The sequence below is a fragment of the Quercus lobata genome, chromosome 2, assembly GCF_001633185.2.
Source record: "Quercus lobata isolate SW786 chromosome 2, ValleyOak3.0 Primary Assembly, whole genome shotgun sequence".
Classification (NCBI taxonomy): Eukaryota; Viridiplantae; Streptophyta; class Magnoliopsida; order Fagales; family Fagaceae; genus Quercus; species Quercus lobata.
The window spans coordinates 60,613,971-60,636,819 of record NC_044905.1 but is presented as its reverse complement, the minus strand read 5'-3'; the positions used below and the strand labels follow the sequence as shown (position 1 = coordinate 60,636,819).

General features: G+C 32.2%; 1 pseudogene; it reads left to right on the top strand.

Moving 5' to 3' along the window:
• Positions 1–18,000: 18,000 nt before the first annotated feature.
• LOC115967742 lies at positions 18,001–21,931 on the top strand (annotated as a pseudogene).
• Positions 21,932–22,849: the final 918 nt, after the last annotated feature.

The window sequence follows — 22,849 nt, the reverse complement described above, 5'->3', positions numbered from 1 at the left end:
TATGCTTCTTGAATGAGTATTCTTGGCAAAGAGTTTCCAATCGTTCCACTCAGTGTTTATTTATTTAACTCTCTCTTGGATTCAATTGTAAATTTCATTTGTCATTGATTGATTTCTATTCCAAATCTGTGTAATAAAAAATTAAAGGGTTTTTCTTTAACTTTTCTTTTCTGGGTTTGCAGGTGAAAAAGCAAATCCTTGGAAGCAATCCAAGTCGAAGTAGGAACAGTACTACCAGGTATAGTTTCCACTTTATTTGAACCATCACCGGTAATTTTCTTTTTAATTGAGTGTTAAATATGCTTTATGTTTGGATATTTGGTTGGATTGATTGATTTAGGTATTTGGGTTAGAGAAATTATTTTTTGTTTATTTGTTTTTGTTTTGGATTTTAGGATTGAAATGGTTCGGGGCTGTTATGTGATTAATTTTACAGTCTGCATACTATGCTACCAAGCATATCTATGTTGCTAGATACTACTTATGAGTTATTCTTTTACACATTTCTTATATAAGTTATTCTGCTCTTTTTTCTATTCGTATATAGGACTCCTTCTAGATGTTTCTTTGCATATATCTTATTTGAATTTTCTTCAACAAAATATACCCAAGGCCATAACATAATTTTTTCCCTCCTTCAAATATTGTTTCTGCTCATAGTTTATGCAATTCCCAGTTCATTGTTTTCCCACAATTGCTTTTCCTATTCAAATATTGTTACTTTGATTGCATAGTTAATTGATGGGGTTAAGCTCCTCCTTTGGATGCTTTCCTTTGGCGTATATAACCTTTGGCTTTCTATTTGTTTTCTAATTTATTTTGTGGTTTTTTTTAATGTTTAACTGAAATGTCTTTCGTTAATGTTCCCTTTACCTTTCTACTTTCTCTATTTCTTATTGTGTTGATTATAGGGTTTAATCAAGATCATTAAAATTCCTTGAGAGAGAGAGAGAGAAATCTAAGGAAATTTACCACTGTCAAACCAGTGTCACCCTGTTTTACAACTTAAAGCCACCATCTTAACTTTCAAAATATTATTGTTAAAGTTCTAAATTTTATTTCCAAATTTGTTGCTAACATATGATTAAGGCTTTGGTTTTGAATTGGATGCAAAATATAATTGAGGCTTTGGTCATTAATTTCCTTTGAAGCACTATTTGTGTGATTTGTTTGGAGGAGAACAGGGAGTTGGTTATTAATTTTAGTATGAGTGTGGGTTTATTTATGTAAATCTGAATGTATATGTCAATTGCAAATATGACTGCATTTTTTCTTTGAGAAAATTATTGTTGATGAGAAATGGTGATTTTAAAGAGTTGGGAGTTTGGTCTTGGCAAATCAAAGAACCAAAAAGATACTGTTACATGGTACTATACTTAACCTCCATGTCTCTCTCTCTCAAATATCTCTCTATAATTTCATTCAATTTGTGCTTTTTAATATTAAAGTTTTGTTCATCTTCTTATGCAGAAACTAATAACAGAAGCCCTTCATTCCAGGTTGATATGAAAGGTTTGGATGGAATACTAGGAGCTAGCTATGTTGGGATAGAAATCATTCTATAATTATGATGCTCCTAAAGCTAAGAAGCCAATAACAAGAACATCCAACTATTTGCAAAGGTGGTGCTATTGATGTTGTAGATAGAGGAAAAGGAAGGTTATAAGAAGCCTATATATGAGATAAAGAAAGGGTATTTTTTTTTTCCATTGTTGGAGCACTCACATCAATGACTGTATAATAGAAAAATGTATAAAATTTACACAATTTTGCACAAAAATGACGCACATTAATCTATATATAACTGTGTAAATTTATAGGTTTTCTATATAGTGACCGTGTAAATTTATAGCAAACCTTTAAATTCACACCAATACTATTTATTTTACATTTAGTTTTTTTTTTTTTTTTTCCTTTAAGTATCCTGAGGATGAAGGAAGAAAGTAGATGATTGTTGTTGTGTATGAAGAAAGATAAATAATTAAAAAAATCAAGAAAATTTGATATTTTAATAAAATGTATTGTAACTAGAAAACACATCAGACTTGTATTGGGTTGAATAGAAAGTATTGATTTTTTTTATAATAAAAAAAGAAAGAAAAAAGAAAAGTAACCCAAAAAAAAAAAAAAAAAGCCTCTATAATAGAAGTTGCTTTGTTAGGAATATCCCACGCATTGCGCGGGTTAAAGGCTAGTAGTAAATAATATCCAAATGACACAAAATTTGTCATGTGTATTAAAAGCGTAAAGATCATGCAATTCAACGGTTAGATTTTCAAAATATATGTAGTAATGTTTATTTTATTGAGTAAGGTTGTAGTTTTAAGTTATAACCAATTTTGTAGCTAAACTTTATCCTTTAATTTTTTGTTTTTAATCAATCCATTTTGTATATGGCATGCATCTAATTTCTATGTGTATAAGCCATTAAGGAATAAAGGAATAAAACTCTGAGACATGAATTAGGCTACGATTAAATAAAAATCTTATGCCCCATTATGAGTGTTAAACTTTATACTTTACTAATCATAATCTGACACACATTCTTATATATATGACAAAATTTAGCTATAAACTTGATTGTAGCCAACAATAGGAAGATGACATGTGTCCTTATCATGTGTAATGCACATAACTCACTAAAAATGATTGTATACAATCACTTAAGTGGGTTTATTAAGTGAACAAATGTCATCTTTATATTGTGTGTGTGTGTGTGTGTATATATATATATATATATTATACTATATAATAAAAGTTGGGGTTTAAAAGCCATGGCTGCACCAAATTGCTGTAATTTTTAGATAAAAATAACAATTTATTTGTTCTTATCAATTTATTTAGATAAAATAACAATAAGTGTTTTAACAAAATATGCAACCTATGAATTGTAACCATACAAAGCTGCCCACCCACACCACGAAAAAAAAAAAAAAAGTTTTTATACACAGGAGAAATTATGGATAGACTTGCAATTCTTTAAAAAGATAAGGCGTGAAAAGTTGGAGGTCAAAATCTATTTTCAAGCCCAAAATCTTTTTTTAAGCCCAATTTCCACGAGGCTCACAAAAGACGTGTATGCATGTATATGGACGCGTACGCACCCATGTGAATGTGTACGCATCTTTTGATCAAAAGCCTAAAATTTCCTTTCTCAAAAAAAAAAAAAAAAAAGCCTAAAATTTCTCTTTTATCCTTTTTGTGGGATTTTTGGTCAATTAGTCTGGCCAATTGACTAGCTAAAATGTCCCACCAAACCCTACATCCACTACCCCTATAAATACCCCCACTTTCCACCAACAAAAGGATCTCACTTTTCACCCATAGCAGAAGATCTACCAAAACCACTCCAAAATACTTAATGAGTTTCAAATAGTGCAAGAAAAGTTTTTATGAGTACTTGATTAAGCTTTCTAAACCTTTGGTTGTTATAAAACTAATCTTTTTCTCAAGATTTATTAATTACACTCATCATCTTTATGATCCTTTAACCACCTTTTTGTTAGTCTTAGGGTTCTTCATCAAAACACCCAAATATCAACATTTGTTCAAGTCATTGGTTCACACACAAAGCTGTGGTAGCTAATTCCAGCCAAGGGACTGATCAATCAACATCATTGTAAGTGCCACTAGGAGGAGATGTGGATCTTTCCCATGATCCACACTCTCCTCCTTGATTCTTGTTTCCTTTATGCTTTTTTGTTGTTTTTAATCTTTCAATATGTTGTTCTGTACATTACAATCTGTTCTATGCCTTTTGTTTGATTTATATCTTCTGTTTTTGCTAAACTTGTTAAAATCCTAATCTGCCTCAGGGCATGTACGCATCAGTATGATGCGTACGCATCCATGTCCATGCGTACGGCGAGGGTTTATCTTCTGGTTTGTTTTCTGGGAATCTGGCTCAAAGCCCAGATGTGTACACATTCTTCTTATGGCGTATGCCAATTTCTTGTTTTCTTTTTCCTTTTTTTGCTTTATTAGTATTTAATGACATGTTTTATTATCTCTCCTTATTTGTTTAATCTGCTTTAATTGCATATCTTTTGTCTTGTTTTGTTTCCTTTTGTATCACATGTGATAAAACTAAAAATACCAAAAATATTTGAAATAGTGTAGTTAATATGCTTTCCTTTTTCAAATAAAATCCTCATTAATTTTTAAGGTTAATCTAAAGTTTATAATCATGGAAGGTAATCAAGCATTAATTGGAAGAAATTTCCTTAAAAGATAAAAGTCTAATTCAAGAATAAAATATTTCCAGGTTGGTGACAATCAAGCTTTAATGACAAAAGATGACTAATTTGAATTTAAACCTAAAAATCAATTAAGGAAAAGACAGGTGATTAATGAGGTATTAAATGCTTATCTTTCCAAAAAGGATTAAGGGTTTTAATTTAAAAATAATTAACATAAATAAACATTAATGGTTGACAATTAAGAGGTTATATTGCCCAATTGATTGAAGATATTTGAATTTAAATTTAAAAGTTAATTACGAAAGGACAAAGAAATTATTGTGATGATCATTCCAAAAAGAATTTAAACATTAATGGTTGACCATTAATAAACATTAATGGTTGACAATTAAGAGATTATATTGCCCAATTGATTGAAGATATTTGAATTTAAATTTAAAAGTTAATTACGAAAGGACAAAGAAATTATTGTGATGATCATTCCAAAAAGACTTGGATATTTGAATTCAAATTAATTTACTATCTAAAGTAATAAAAATCAATTGATTGAAAAGCATATTTAATAATTGATTTTGAGTTTAATAAATGAAAGACATTTAAAACTTTGTGAAGACTCCACTCCAATTAAGTGTCACTCTTTCATACTATTGATGCCTTGATGGTCGTTCTTATATTTTGTTAACTCTTAAAAAAAGCTTGTAAAAATACTTTTAGTATAAAATTAACAAACTACTCAATTATTGCAAATAGTAGTAAATACCTTCACCAAAATTAAGAAATTGCTATAAAAATAAATAACTCTTCTTGAATATGGTGTTACCTTTAATATAAAAATAAACAAACTTTTTTATTTTTGAAATAAGTATTAAATGTCTTCACCGAAATTAAGAAATTGAATTGACACATGTCACAAAATTAGAGCTCAATTGAAATCCAAATTTGAATCTAATTGGATTTTCTCCCAACTTTGGCTTTGTGTGTGTCTATATATATATATATATATATATATATATAATTGTAGTTCACCGAAAATTATTGTGTAGTCCTAGACTACAAGGTCAGCATGCTGACCTTGTACTCCCAACCAATAAAAGCACGCCAGCACATAACAAGTTGCTTACCTCAGCGGGACTGCCAGCGCATCATAAAAATTGATGCTCTCCTAACGTCTATTAACGTCATAAGTCTGTGCACATTGAAATTTCAAATTTAATTTATTTAAACAAATTCAGATGCCCTATTCCTTCATCTCTTCACTTCACCCACAAGTTCAGATGCCCATAGAGAAAAGAAGCTCCATGCCTCCATCTCCTCACCCACGAGTTCCTCTATGCCTCCATCTCCATCTCTCATGAACGGCATCTCAAGCACCATGATCTGTTCTTCTCTCCCTCTCTCATCTCTGTCAAGGGAGTCTTGCACTTCTACAAGGACAAGAAGTGCCACGTCATCACCACCTAGACTGAGCACAATTGCGTCCTCGATTCCTGCCGTCACCTCCAGCAAGAGGGCTTTGAAGTCACCTACTTGCCGGTGAAGTCCAACAGGATCATCAATTTGGATCAGCTTTAATCCGCTATTTAGGCAAAACATCATAATCCTCCATCTGAGCCACAAGATCAAGCAACTCGGTCGCCGAAGCATTGGTCATCAAATTAGCCCTAAAGTAATGGTTGTAAAGCCCCACATCGGGCTTATTCGACTTCCTGGCCCGATCCAAGGAACGAATCCAAAACTCAAACAGCTGCTTCATCTCGCCCCAGCACTGCGAAGCCATCCATTCGGCGAACACATTCATCATGCTCTCGACATCTAGGGTTTGGGAGAGAGCTTGGATGCAAGAGTTCGGGGATTGCACGAGAAACTCCAAGGGCATAAAGGACTGAGTCAGGGATAGTGAGTTGGCGATTGGGCTGCGCCAATTCTCGTTGTAGAGTGGGCTACCTGAAGTTGGGTTTGAAGGTTCCCGATACGGGGCTCGTTTCGGTTATGGCGGTTAATAACGAGATCGGAGTGATTCAACCGATGGAGGAAGTCGGCCAAATTTGCAAGGAATTCAATTTTCTGTTTCAACCGATGTTGCCCAAGTGTGGTCCGGCTTCTTTTCCGAGTCCTGAGTCTCAACAACATCTTGCCCTGTGGTCCAACTCAAGACCTCTCCAGACTCTTTCTCTATGCGTTTTTCCTTCATCTAATCCATAGCTACAAGCCCCATTGGTGAGTGCAATTTTTTTTTTTTTTAATTTGTAGAAATTTCATATATACATTACAAGAAAATCATTATTAATGATTTGAATTGCATATCTTTGTGATTGAATATATTGTTTGGGTTTTAGGTTGTAATGTGATTTGGATTTGCAATTTTTTCCCTATTGGGTCTTGTGGTTACTATTTTGTTTTGATATGTACTTGTACATGTAATGTGAGTTGTTTCTTAGGAACAATGAGCTAGCTCTTGGTCACTTGATTCCACAATTTAGATAGATCTCATTACCCGCACCCTTGCTGTACAGACCTTGTCCAACTTTCTGAGACAGACCAATAAACACATACATAGGTTGGATTGTAAAATTTTTAGTTTCTTTGAGTGAAGTATTTGCTGGTTTTCACAACTTGGGCTCATTCTTTTTGTACTCCAATTGTTTGATAAAATGCTCCAATGAAATTTTTTTTCTTTTTCATTTTATAGAATTTGGGTGTAGACCTTTCATAAAACTTGTTTATTTCCATGAGAAAAGCTTAGTTTAATCATCAAGACTCATTCTTGGACATGTTATTGTTATCATGTAATCTCACGAGTCATAAACATGTAACTTTGATTCGTAAGTCATTTTAGTTTCTAGATCTAAGGTGCAATTTTACGTGCACTGATCAAGATTAGTGCTATGATCATGCTTTTTGTTTCTCCATTAGATGGTGCAGCATCTTACAACATAGTTCAAGTGGAAAGATGCGTGGTGCGGACAACACATGGTACTTCGATTGATTTTGTGTTTTTCTTTTAGACTTATTTTGATGTTAAAGAGGTGGTAAATATATGATTGGTGGCTTGTTATTATTGTATTTCAAAGTGTTCTTTATATATTTATGGATGTGGTCTTTTCGCCCATTCACAATTATTGCCACTTGGATGTGAGGGCCATTTAGTTAACCTCTCTTATGTTGCCTGGCATTTGATTTTGTAGCAGCTAGAAGCTTCAATGGATTTTAGAGCTATGATACCAAAAAAACTTGCATAACAAAGAGATATCATACCAAGAAATGGTGGGGCATGTTGTATAACGTGAGCCATAAAAGCTCGAAGTACTGAATTTTTTGTCTGTCGTTGTAATCAAGCAAAGAGCCATTGGAGTTTACAAACAAAAAATTGCAGATTTTGGATGGAATGTATAGTTAAGAAGCAAGAGATACATCAAATGTGAAACTTTCATACTATTATAGCCTTGTAGTCAAAGTGTATTTCAATAAGACTTTTGTTACTATAGCCCTATAATCAAAGTGTACATTTAAATAAATTTTGTTCATTTTCGGATCAAATTCCTTTCTTGTCTCCTTTTCTTTTAGATCAAATTTTGATTGTAATGAAAACATCAAAATTGTTCAACTTTGCAAAGGTGTAATCTTTTTTTCTTTTTTTTTTTTTTTGGAATGAATACAATAGAAGTTATTGATTGAAAAATATAATCTAGTATTGATTAACAAATGTAATCAAGTATATGTTGTAAAAGGAAATATGGAGTATTCTACATCTAGATTTCTACACTATCCCTACTGTGAGGGGTACATCTTTGCTAACACATAAGCATTTGTATTGCCTTTCTTGGGTGCAAGTTCAAACTCAACGCTACAACATAACTTTGCCCCATCTTTGACATCCTGTAATAGATGACCAAGCTAGAGGTATTGAATTTGGTTGAGTAGATTTGAATACACATGTAGCCAAGTACGTTCAATGTTAAAATCCTATAAGTCAAGTTCTTGATAGCATGAGAGCACCTCTCAAACCCTTGAATAGCTCAGTTATAGCTGGTTCACTCTATTACTACACACCAAAAGAGTGGAAATAAGCAAAGCACAAAATAACAAACTCAAGCATTGTTACCCTTAAGAAAAACAAGACAAAGAGAGAAGCACATTGATTATTAGAGTTTTCAATTATTAAAAATTAATGTAATGCAATAGTCATTTGATTACTTCTTGCTATAAGGAAAAAAACTAAGAAACAGATGGACAATCTTCTTGCTATAAGGAAGAGGTTGAATAAAATTAAACTCATACACCTAGCAAACAACCCAATCCTATCTTCTACACTACAGAAAGTCTACGAAATAAACTATTAATAATTTTTATCTCTAATAATGAATCCATCTCATTCAAAGCCAATAATGACAGCTCCTTCATTTTCAACTTGCTGATCCTCATCCTTAGCCTATTGCTCATCCTCATCTTTAGCAAGCCGAGACTTCCACTACTCCAAGCAAGTGTCTTCCAAAATGCAAACGCCTTCCAAGTTTTTTACTGGCACCATTGCAATTCTGGGTTCAAAGTAGAGAACAACTATAATAATAAGTTTTGCTTGTCTTCAACTATAATAAAAAATACCTTATGAACTCTTTTACTTAGTTCGCTGTGGTCATTGCCCATGTCTTACTTTTGTAACTTTTCTATGTGGTTGACAACCTAATTTAAAGAAAAATAAATAAATAAAATGTATAAAGTAAGTAATCCTTGAGAACAAGAAATAAATGACACTATTGATAAAACAAGTATGCCACAAGAATTTCCAAGTTTACCTCTTGGCTATATGTGTAATCTGGTTGCTTCGAATTATAAATCAATGAGCTCATTTGGGAAGCAGATGAATTCTATAAGAAATAAAATATAAGAACACATTATATCAAAACAAAGCCTTGTACATATAGTTTCACATAGTATCGAATGAATGAATTGTGTTAATTTACCTGACTAAGTTGGGCTACAACATCAGTACCTTGCAACATAGATGTAAATGGTACATTTACATAGCTCATGTCCTAAATAGAAAATAGCTCGTAATTAGGTAACAAGTATAGCAATCAGATTATGACCATACATTATATATATATTCCATGTTAAAATGTACTTAATAACTAAGAATGCATTGTCCAAGGTGAGTAAGATTGACCATATAAGTTAGCACTTGTAAAGTCTGTATAAGAATAGGGATTAGGTGGTTGACAGACTGGTGTATTGTATGTGCCACCCAATGAGACATTTGAATGTTTTTCAACTACTTGTTGTTTTCTTTTTCCTATGAAATTGTACATAAAAATCACACATAAAATCAGAATTTAATATACAAAAAATATTTAGTGATGACAAAAATGTTAAATTGTATATTTAGTTTTTAACAAAAAGTTACTCACTTGAAGAAGATGCATTTTTAGATGTGTTTGCCTTGTGCTTCTCAAAGTGCCCTTTAAGTCTAGTATTTCTTAAACCTTTTGATCTCACACATGGGGGATTTAACACTGACACCTCATTTGGCAAGCAAGGCATTTCATTAGTGGTGTCACATTGTATGACTTCATTCTCTTCCACATTTGCATCTACACCAAACTTGATCCTTGATAACTCCCTTTCAATTTTTTCATCAAGTTCCAGTAGTAATTTTTGGTAAATTCTCTTAAGGCTATCCTCCCCTTGACTTTTAGATATGACTGTATTGGCTATTTGCATCAGCTATTACGCCATACTATCTTTGCCTCTTTATCATTACTTAGTGAATGGTGGTCTTGTTCGTAAGTCATCATCCCCTTCTTAGCCTCTTTTGTCCAACATTTCAAAATGTATTGACTTGGAATTCTAGTTAAATTTTTTATGCTAAAAACCCGCAATGCATGACAACAAAGAATCCCCAATGACTCAAATTTCTTACAAGAACAAGAAATATTGCTATTGAGATGATCAAACCAGACAATGCGTACTCTTTCACTATTTTCTTCTTTGATCTCAAAAACACCAATTTTATCTTGGCAATCAACTTGATCCCAAACCATTGCAAGACTATTAAGAAATTGATTTTCAAAAAAATTGAATATCTTACAAGTGTAAACTTGAGCTGCATGACCCAAAATGCCACTCTTCTTAACTACTTTCTGTGGGGGCACCTTGCTTGCATCGAAAATCTTCATCCAACTCTGAGGAACGCATACCTGCCAATACATTTTCATATTCAATTACAAACTTAATGAGGCTAATTGATTTATTTGCTATACCATTCAAAACATGGTTCGTGCTCTCACTCCTCGAGGAAGATTTAAATTCAACTATGAAAAAATCCTTAGTGAATGCAGTGCTCCACTTATGTCGAATTTTGTACATCATATTAAGCCAATGATGATTCTCAATATCAAATTTTTGTTTCATTTGATCCCATGTCTGTTGAAATTCCAATTCTGAATCACAATATTTTTGGCACTTGTTGAACAAGTACATGAACTCTGAGTTAGAGTTTAAGTCTCCTAAGCGGGAAGGAGCATTTTTTGAAATATGCCACAAACATAGCCGATAATGTGTATTTGGAAACACTTCTTCAATGGCATTTGACATAGCTTGATCTTGGTCAATGAAAATTGTTATAGGCGATCGATTCCCCATTGAGTCTAAGAATGACTTAAACAACCATTTAAATGAATAAGTGGTCTCATCCAAAAGGAATGCACATCCAAACATCACATTTTGCCAATGGTGATTAACACCTACAAATGGAGCACAAATCAAATTATATTTGTTGGTACGGTATGTAGTGTCAAATACCACTACATCTTCAAAACAATCATAATCAACTCTTGATTTCCCATCTCTCCAGAAAAAATTTGTCATTCAATTTTCTTGATCTACTTGAACTGTGTAAAAAAACATGGGATCTTCTGCATGCTTAGACTTAAAATGATTCAATAAGTTTTGAGCATCTCCAACACTAATCATTGTCATCTTTTGCACATTCACATGATTATAACAATCTCTTTCGGTAAAGCCCACATTTTCACTCCCTCCAACTTCTTTTATTAGATATGAATAAGCATTCTTTGTACTTATACTTGCATTCACCATGATATCAATTACATCTGCCTTAGGTTTTGAAATACAACGACCAAATCTTAACAAATGCCTCTCTGATTGTAGTGCAAGTTCATGATTATGCTCTGGATTAAATGCACTAACCTTCAAAACACCATTTTCAACTGTGAAACGAACAAATGCTTTACAACCAATTCTAGTCTCTAGTCTCTTCGAATATTTTTCTTTACAAAAATCTTTATCTAATTTAAAACCCTCCTTAGAACATAGAAATTCACGCTGCTTTATGTTCTTCGTCCCATTATAATATCTACGCTTTCCTTTTTGAATACTAAAACCCATTCGCAATGCATAATCATTATATAAACCATATGCTTCATCTACATTATGGACCACCTTATTCAACAAATTTTGATTACTATTTTCTAGCCTTGCTACAAACATGCAATCCCCTTCAGTTTCTTTGATACCACTTGGTTTGCAAATAACTACAACAATTTTTATGACAAATATAAATATTAGAAACAAAATACTAAGGAAATTATAATACAATAATTATATCATGTTTATAAAAAAAAATTTATCGATATGCACCATGTTTACAATTTAGTATGTCTTCTTAAACGCCTATGGTACACTTGATCACAAAACTCTTATGTTTAGGAACAACAATATAACAACAAAGTTTTAATACCAAAATTTTTAATATTTATTTATTTAATTATTTTTTTGGGTCGATCATAGATACTCATTGAAAAAAATATATATTATAATAACAAAAATTAACAATAAATATTGGAAAGAGCAAAAAAAAAAAAATACAACAACACATTTTTATATAATTTTATTTGAGAGAAAATATATCACCAAAAATAATTAAACATTCTTTCAAAACATAAATTAAATCAAAATAAGACAAAACAAATTTACCTTTATCACTTTCCTAGTCCATTATTTCAACCATGCTTTTTACTTGAAGCCAAAAAAAAAACTTGTTTGTTCTTTTGTTCGCCGCTTGTCTACTGCCAGAGAATTTGGGTTTACTGTCAAATATTCTTTATGGCTTTTAAGTTGAGAACCCTATAGCCTATATTACTATTATCACTTGCTATTATCACTTATTTAATTGACGTGGACCCAAACCTTCTAACTGTGCTTTATGAGTCTTGCTGAAAATTTTGAATTTGGTTTCACTTACGGCGTCTAATAGACGTTAGGAGAGCATCAATTTTTATGATGCACTGGCAGTCTTGCTGAGGTAAGCAACTTGTTATGTGCTGGCATGCTTTTATTGGCTGGGAGTACAAGGTCAACATGCTGACCTTGTAGTCCGGGACTACACAATAATTTCCCTCAATTAAGCATTCAATGAATAAACCAAATTGTTGCTTAGTGTATTTCTCTTTCTCTTAATCTTTCTATCTCTTTCTTATCTTTAATTCTTTGGAAAGTGGCTATCTCAAATCAAGTCAAATTCTTTTTAATTCACACCCATTGCCATATAGCTTAGATGAATGAGATCCCAAATGTTAAATTAAATTAGGAATAACTTAGTTGATAGTTAGTTATAACTGGAGAAGTAAGAGTGAGTTGGTTAGTAGCCTTGCACACTAATCACAGTTATCATGTGTATTGCTTATAAACATGTGTTAGTAGTAAATGTGCATAAGAGATTTGTTAGTCAATTATCTTGAACCATGTGAGACAATTAGATTAGAGATAGCTTCTCATAAATAAATAATTGTACTTCACAACTAAGCATTAAATGAATAAACAAAATTGTTGTTTAGTGATTTTTTCGCTCTTAATCTCTTTATGTCTTTCTCTCTTAATAATTGTTTGGAGGGTATCTATGTCGAATTTAGTCAAAACCATACAATTTCCATCCACCTCTATTAGGAACCATCGGGTTCCTAAAAATGTTTTAGTACAATTTTGTTTTTTTGGCTTTTCTTCTGTTTTTTTCTATTTTTTTTTTTTTTTTTTTTTTTGTGACTTTTGAAAGTTAGTTTGGCAAAGTTTGAAAATGATGGCTCTTACATGCTTGGATGCTCTCATGCGCACATATTCTTACAAGCTTGTATGCTCGTATGCTTGTATGTTAACATGCTCACATGCTTGTATTCTTGCATGCTTGTATGCTCATATGCTTGTCACATGCTCATATATGCTCACATGCTCACATACTCAGATGATCATATGCTCACACGTTTAGATGCTCCTATGTTCACATGCTTGTATGCTCACATGCTTACATGCTTGGATGCTTATATGCTCACATGTTTTAATGTTCACATGCTTAAATGCTCGAACGCTTACTGTAGACACCTCATTTTGTACCTTGTTAATAAACTTTAGTCCCCGATCCCAATAATGAGCTTTACATGTCTACAAAAGGTAATTGAAGTTATTTTGATAGTTTGGAAGTAATCACAACACAAAAGTGCTCAAATCACTTTGAAAACAATGCTGAAAAATGACCTTTCCTCACTGTTCTGACCATGACTTTTGATCTACAACAAATTTTTGAGTGACGTTTGTTTCATTGGAAACTAGACATTCTGGTCTTCAATTTGAATACAATTTTTTCCTAATTTGGACTTATATTGAGTAAGTTATGACCGTTTGAATTTGGGCCAACTGAGTAGTCGAAATTAGAGTTTTTAAGGAGCATGCGTACATATGAATCATCCATACATACGCACGCCCCAACCATGTGTACGCAAGTCATTTTTATAGGTTCCAAAACTTTAGTTTTGGGGGCCCAAAACATCATTCTTTGATGTGGGCTGAGCCTTAGACCCTTGGGAATGTCCAAAGACATCTAAAAGGCCCCGAAAACCCTAGTTTTAACATATAATAACAACCTTATGCCTCCAAACTCAAACCCTAGCTAGAGAGAGTTGATTTTTGACCTACACTTTTCCAAAAACTCTTTCCTTCTTTTACCCTCTGAACACACAGCCGTGAGCACATTTTTTAAAATCTCTCTCTAGTGTTCTTTCAAGCAAAAACTAAGTTTTTCAAATCATTGAATCAAAACCTTTTCAAGAATCATTTTTATTTTAAGTTGTGATAACTAAGAACTATTGAAATCTTCTATCTGCCTTTAAATCTCATTAAACCTTGTTGTGTAGGCACTGAGGGGCCGGTTAAATATCAACCAAGTTGTGTTTCATAAGCAAGGTGAGTCTCTTTTTATAGCTCTTCCTTAATTTGGATTTTTATTACTTGTGTTCTCATTGTTCTTAATTTAATTTATTTGTTATACATGCTTAGAAATATGTTTTGCTATGTTTGATTTTGTTTTGTTGTGTCTTACCATGTTTTGAATGAAGGGTTAATTTAAATATTCGAAGCATACTAGGTTTTGTTTGATTGTTGTTTGGTTGTGCTTTAAAACTGTGTTTCTAGGCCTGTATGCATGCGCATGCTTTATGTATGCATACACATACTCGAGGCATGCGTACACGTGCTTCATGTATGCCCACGCATACTCACGCCTAGAAATGCAAATTTAGGGATTTTGCTATTTTATTTGTTTTGCTTTGTTTTAATCACATGTTTAGGTCTTGTTGAGTCTAGTTTTCACATGTTTAGCATTAGGGTTAATAGAATAACATGTTTCACATGCTTTGATTTATAAATTGATGATTAGGGTTTATATCTTGAATGAACAATATGAACATGCATATAAACATGAACATGCATTGATGCATAAGTGTTGTGGTGCTGTGAGGTAAGTGAGGTAAGTCATGCATAATTACTTAAGCATGCATTTGATTTGGATGATGAGCATGATATGGTTTATGAACATGATTAATATGCTTGGTTGATTCCATGATGCTATGCTTGGATGTTTGGGATATTCTTGATGTTAATGCCTTGTTGATGTTGTTGTTGTTGTTTTGTGATGTGCTTACTGCCCTTGGATAGATATTGCTAGATGAATGGTAGGGTTTTTATGCGATGGATGAGTGTGGGACATATGCCATGTTTTGGATGTTAGATGCATGTTAGTGTGTGTGAGTTTAGAATAACATATTAGAAGACCCTTTGATGGGATTAGGATTTGGAATACAACGAGTAGAGGCCGACCTACGGTTCGAGTGGGGTTAAGTGCCTAACACCTTCTCATCCCCATACCTAAACTCCAGACACGTGCTCTAGTAAAGATCAGTCTTTCCACAAAAGGGTGCTATATTTATGGTTCCTAGACCTAAACTAGGTGGCAACTCCATTTACACCCTCCACCATGGTCCACCCTAGGCCAAGATGTACTTCCCATGAATTTGAGGAAACCCAAAAACCCGTCGCAGGCGCTTGCACCCACACTCACATGCTCACATGTTACATGCTCCTATGCTCACATACTTGTATGCTCACATGCTCACATGTATTAATGTTCACAGGCTCACGTGCTCACATGCTTGCATGCTCACATGATCACATGTTTAGATACTCACATGCTTTATGCTTACATACTTGGATGCTCATATGCTCACATGTTTTGATGATTACATGTTAACATGCTCATATGTTTAGATACTCTCATGCTCACGTGCTCACTTGCTTGCATGCTCACCTAATCAAATATCTAGATGCTTCCATGTTTACATATAAGTTTTGTTGTTCAGATACTTAGATGTTCGTATGTTCACATATCCGCACTCTTCTGTGCTCACATGAACAGATGTACATAAGTTTATACATTCTTTTAACCTTCAGGTTGGTTGTCTTTTGCCTGAATTTTTTTTTTTTTTTTTTTTTTATCTGTTCACATAACCCATAGACAAACTCTAGGGCATAAATGTATGCACACATTCACATTTTTTTTTTTTTTTTTTTTTTATCTGTTCACATAACCCATAGACAAACTCTAGGGCATAAATGTATGCACACATTCACATAGGCCCATTAGGCAAGACCCCATTCGATCACTATCCAGTAACATATATGAAGGCTAATTACAGCTGGGCAGGTTAGGGTGTCTAACCTCTTCCCATCCTATACCTTAACTCTAGACCTAGTCGGGTAGGTAGACCTATTTTTGGTTCCTAAACCTATAACTAGGTGGCAACTCCTCTATATCTTTTTAAGAGGCTCTGCATACTCCTAGGTTCGTGATGACTTTGAGTCTAAAACTACTTTTAGAGAAATTAAGTATCGAGCACCCCAGCTTCTCAAGAAGGAATTGACATGTCAATGGGTCACAAAAGGGGTATGGATCACGAAACATACACTGGGGGTGCAGTCTCTCACAGTACAATATTGTGCAAGGTTTATATAAAATCTTTATCTTTCCAAGGAATGAAAGGGTAGGAGGCCTTTGATTTTTTTTCATGTTGTCAAAGAGTTGAACAATGATTTTTCATGTTGTCAAAGAGTTGACTCACTTCTATTCTTGTTGGGATTGGATATAGATGGGGGGTCTATAGATCATAGTAGTACACCAACCTCTCTAACCAACATACAATACAATTTCACTTCATGGCACGGCCAAAAAAAGAAAGAGCTTCACTCAGTGGGCCTTCCGACGCTAATGAATGCCTCATTTCTCTTCTCTGAAGTCTACAACAAACTAGTGGGAGCAAGATTTGAACCTATTTGTCTTTTAATCATTGCACACATTGAGGGTTATTTGGTCACACAATCCAATAATTGATTCATTAATCGTTTTCCTCTGAACATGATCAAATCATCTCAAGTAACTCTCCTTCATCTTTTCATCAATTGGAGCCACCCTTATCTTTAAGAGAATTTCACCATTTTGAATCAAATCTTTATGCATATTTCCATTTATCCATCTTAATATTCTCATTTCAATTATACTCATTTTATTAATATATTACTTTTTAAACATCCAAGATTCAATACCACATAGTGTAGCTGGTTTGATAAAATTTTCCCTTTAACTTAACAAGTATTCTACGATCACATAATACTTTTGAAGCACTTTCTTTACACCATTAACCATGCTCTTATCCTATGATTTACTTCATCTTCAATCTCTTAAAATTATTGATCCAATATATTGACTCGCATTTTAGTATCTTTTGACCATCAACACTTACCACCTCTTCCTTTTTCTTTTTTTTACTTTTACTAAACTTGTTTTTTGTGTACTCTGTTTTAGTCATACATAATAAAAACACCCCATATATATAGGGACTAAAAGTGAATTTATGCCATTTGTATTTCTATCAATTTTATAAAGTTACAAATTTTAGTTTTAAATTTAAGTATTTTAATCTAAGAAAAATGAATAAATAAAAATGTAGTTTATGTAAAGTTTTGACAGAAGTTCCTAAACAAATTATCTGTACAACAAAATATTAAGAGATGAAAAATAGGCGACAGTGGTAAATTATGTATTAAATTTACCAAGTATTTTTTTTTAAAGAGTTTCAACCTATGACGTCCAATCTAAATAAAATATTTTTTATCAATAGACCAAGACATCAATCGATTTTTAGCGTATGCGGGAATTGAACCCCAGATTTCTTATTCAACCATCAGAGACTTTACCATTTGAGTTAACTGGACCCACTAAATTTACCAAGTAAACTTATTCTTATGTAAGAAGGTTTGTACCTACTACCTACCTGTCGATCAGTGTAAGCAAACCTTAAAAGAGGAAGAAGAAGAAGAAGAAGAAGAAAAAAAAGTCGATCAGTGTAAGCAAACCTTAAAAGAGAGAAAAAAAAACGGTCCCAGCAAGTGTGGTGAGAGAGCGAAAATGGGAAGGAGGCCATGCTGTGCGAAAGGTGTAATAACAGGACAATGATCTGCCTGGGAAGATAACATCCTTAAAAACAACATTAAAACCCATGGCGGAGGGAACTGGATAGCCCTGCCTCAAAGAGCTGGTTCTAACTTCTAACAATATGCACAATTGATTCTCTCTAGTGGTTCTCTCTTTTGTTGTTTACTCACAATGACACTTAGTTCTCATTTTTGTAGGGCTGAAGCGATGTGGCAAGAGTTGTCGTCTTCGTTGGTTGAATTATCTGAAGCCAGGTATCAAGAGAGGTAACATTACTGAAGATGAAGAAGAGCTCATTATAAAACTACATAAGCTTCTTGGTAATCTTCTCCTTCTTTTGTCTTTCTAATTTTTCCCTCCCCAAATTTTTTATTTTTGTGTTTTTGTTTCATTTGATTTTTTTTAGTTCTTCTCTTTTCTTTCTTTTATTTTTTAGAGAAAGAAAAATGTAAAATTCCCTGTTGTTTTTTTGTAAAATATGAAACTCTTGAAGTTTTGAATGCAATACATAACCATCTATAAAAACAAATAATGAATTATTCATAACACTTGTTTATATTATTTTCACATAAAACATATATAGTACTACATTAGGATTTTGTGTTATACTTCAAAAAAAAAAAAAAAAAAAAAAAAAAAAAAAAAAACCCCACAAAATGGTTAAATATAACACTCAAGAGTTCATAGGATTTCATGTTTTAAGAAAAATCACGAGTTTTTGTAAAGTTGAAAATGAGATCAGTCTTTATTGAAGTCAATTTAAAATAGAGCAAATTACAACTTACTCACCTATGGTTTGGCCAAAATTTAAGTTGCTTACATGTGATTTGAAATTTGCCATCTTACCCACCTAAGATTAGTTTTTTTGGATTTCCTTCATCCACCACAGTTAAAAACATGGCTAAATATGTGATTTTGCTTCACTTTTATATTTTTCTCCTTCAAAAACACACAAAAAAAATACAATATCAAATAAGATAAAAAAAAAAATTCAACGGAACACTAACATCATGAGATTTCAAACAACAGGTAGGCAACTTAAATTTCAAGCAAACCACAAGTAAGTAAGTTGTAATTTGCCCTCAAAAATAAAAATAAAAATTTTTCACAAAACATTCGTAGTAATGAATTATAAAGATCTGACAAATTCGCAGTAATGAATTATTATTATTATTTTTTGGTTGCAAATAATTATTATAGTTTCTATGAGTCAAACATCTTGTAACTCGACTAGCATATTTTGGTGTTTCAAATAAAAATATTTAGGATTCAAATTACCTTTTTTCGTTGAGTGAAAACGATCAATATTTGAAACGAAAGACAACTACAAGAACATTAAGTACGTGACATTGTATGCAAACTGAACTAATGTCATTCATTTGGGAATTGCTTAGGGTACGTTTGGTACACTGAATGGGGATTACGATAGGAATTGTAATCTTTATTACTAGGAATAAAATGTGTTGTAATGTAATAACTAAACATATTCATTAGTTTGGTTGTAAGTTATAACATTAGAATGAAACTTAACATTTATTTTAGGAAATTTCTTACTCATACAATTATATTTCCTTAAAAATTGTTATTTTTAAATTTAAGAGAGATATGTGTTATTTTTTATGATTTTTTATTTTTATAATTATTAGATGTATATGGAAAGTTTGTTTACTTGGAAATATATTAAGTTTTGAAATTATTACACTTACTAAGGAATAGCTAATACAACCTTTTAAAGAGGAATAGTTATTCCTCATTTTGAAGAATAGCTATTCATAAGGAATGATTATTCCTTGTAATAAAAATATAACCAAATTAAAGAATAACTAAACCATAGGAATAACTATTACATTACAACACCTATTACAGTCTACCAAACATACCCTTATTTTTTTGTCTTTCTTTTGCGCGTAGTATTTATTAAAATATATAGTTTTTGGTAATTTTTATGTTAAATGTGTTATAAAAAGTTAAAAGCTGATTTATTTCAACAACAACAACAACAAAAACCCTAGATTATTTGGTAAAAATCCAAGACAAAAAGTAAAAAAGCAAAACTTTTTTCAACAATTCCCAATCGCACACCATATTTTTTAGAATGACAAAAATATATATATATATATATATATATATATATGATGTCAAAAAATTTGTAACTCAATAGTATTATTTGATCTCCTACATAAAAAGCATCAGAGTTATCCTTCTTCCACTTATTATAACAATTTAAAATATTTATTTTATTTGAAAACAAATGATAGAAATCTAGTGTAATGTTGTCAATTCAAAAAAAAAGATCTCATAATAGAAGTGACAATTTATTTGAGTTTTAAGTCTAATCCCTTATATTTAGCAGCAACTAAAATAAATGGTTGGTATAACATTGTTGAATTTAGGCAGCTCCAAAGTTTGGATTAAGATAGTGTCCCCAACATGTGTATTATGGGGTTGTGGAAGATGTTTCACGCCGTTATAAATAGCTAGTGCTATGATAAATCTTATATATCTATTAATACCAATAAAATTTAGTGGTTGATATAATATCTATTATGGTCACCTATCAAGAAGAACTTTGCAAGAAGTGGTGGCTCTAAGAATTTCTTTTTAAAATATAATAAAAAGATAACTTCATATATAGACCAAAAAAAAACACATACACACAAATACATAAAATTTTACAATTTCCTTCTACAAATTTTCTTATTTTGAAATTTTTTTATGATAATTTCATTATCAATACTTCAAGTTACTTCTCTTTCAAAATTTTAGTTCAATAAAATTTTTATTGGCCATTTTCTTTTTGTTTGTAAAGGCCTAATATATTGTTAAGGTGACCATAGTTTGGCTACAAACTTAGTTGTAGTCTAAGACTACTATTCTCACTAAAAAAAAATTAGCATTGATACATATTTTAAAAATCTAACCATTAAATTGCATGTTTTATATGTTCTCAAAACACATGTCAAATTTCATATTTCAATCGGATATTATTTATTATTCGATCCATAAACTCAATTTTTATGTATACTTTTAAACTACAAAAACTCGAAAATTAAACATTTAATTGATGATGTAGTTATTGATTTTTGATCTTCTTGAAATATTGCAAACATGAAGGATATAAGAAGAAAATATAATTCAATAGTGGATTTGTTAAAATTCACACCTAATAAAAAAATAAATAATTGAGTGGAATTGTAACATTAGTCTACAGCCAAATTTGTTAACAAACTTTGTCCAAATTTTATTTACGTTGGGCCTAAAAAAATTTAAGGTGGTCACAAATGTTTTGAAGGGTAAAAAAATCATGACTTTTTTAAATTTTATATATAATAACTATTTTTTTTTTCCAAGTCAGGTGGTCTTATAACCCCGTCTTCAATGTGGAGCGACCCCTGCATGCAAGCTAGTTTATGTGAAAAGTGTGAATATGTAAAAGTGATTAGTTAATGTGCTTACAAATTACATGTAATGGATCCATGTTTCAGGTGGTCACTCATCGCCGGGAGAATGCCGGGAAGAGCAGACAATGAAATCAAAAATTATTGGAACACCATTATAAGCAAGAGGGTGCAAGTTGATGACAAGATTCATGAACAAGGTAGTAAACCAGTAGCTCACCAAGTGATTCGAACCAAAGCAGTACGGTGCACAAAGGTTATCATCCCATGGAACCTGGATGATAATCAAATGGTCAATAACAATATAGTTCCTTGTGGGTATAGTGAAAAAGTCAAAAAACCCCTATCCTTCAGCACAGCAGGAGAATAATTTCTCTGATATTCTTAAGGATTTAGATATTAATGACCTTTTGAGATCGGATGTGCTAAATTTGGATAGCCACCAAAATAAAACAATCAATGCATACGACAATTTGTGGATGGAGGAATTCATTCCAAGAAAATGACTTTTTTTTCCTGAGGATTTGTCAATTTCTGGACATGAAACCATTTTTGAAGATTCAATGGATAAAGATAAGCCTGAGAATTGGAGGGATATCAATACGCTGGCAACATTTCTAAATTCAGAAGATGAGTGGATTAGCTCAAAGTAAACAAGTTGCATAACGAAGAACACTAATTTCATGAAGAATTCATTGTCAATATATTGCTACGTGTGCTGTCAAAAAAGTATAATTTCCAATAAGAAATTAATTTTATTTTTAGGTTTTAACAATTTCAGTTTCACATGCATGTTGCGATGCCGGAGACGGCAAAAAAAAAAATAGTATTATTTTTGTTTGCAAGTCAATTGTATTTTTATGTTTAAGGTCCTAATAGCATAGTAGTATTATTTTTGTAACAAGGCATAGTTAGAACTAAGGTTTAGTTTTCTCTATATATAAACAACCTTCTGTACTCTTTTAAGAGATAATTGATATTTTGATGAATAAAAAAATGTTATTTTTTATTTATTTTATTTGGAGATCTAGAACCAAAGAAAATCACCCCCAAAAAAAAAAAAAAAAAAAAGTGTTCGTTCACCTTTTCTTTTCTTTTTTTCACCACCATCAAAATCCTCTCGCCGCATCTTTGCCAAACCAACATCACAAAACCATCTGTCAAAACCCAAACCACCAGTCCAGTGTGACCCAGACGTAGTTTTGTTTCCCTTTAGAACAACTTTAACTTCCTGACTCGACCAAAACAAATACCCAAACCAGTCAACCAGCCCAATCTATTTAAAAATAAGAATAAATTACTTTATCTAACCCAGCCCAAACTTCTATATCTTCCATTCAAAAAAATACCCAGCCCAAACTAAAACCATAGGCCCCACTTCGACCCAGCAATTGACCCAAGATTTCAACAAAATACCAGGCCCA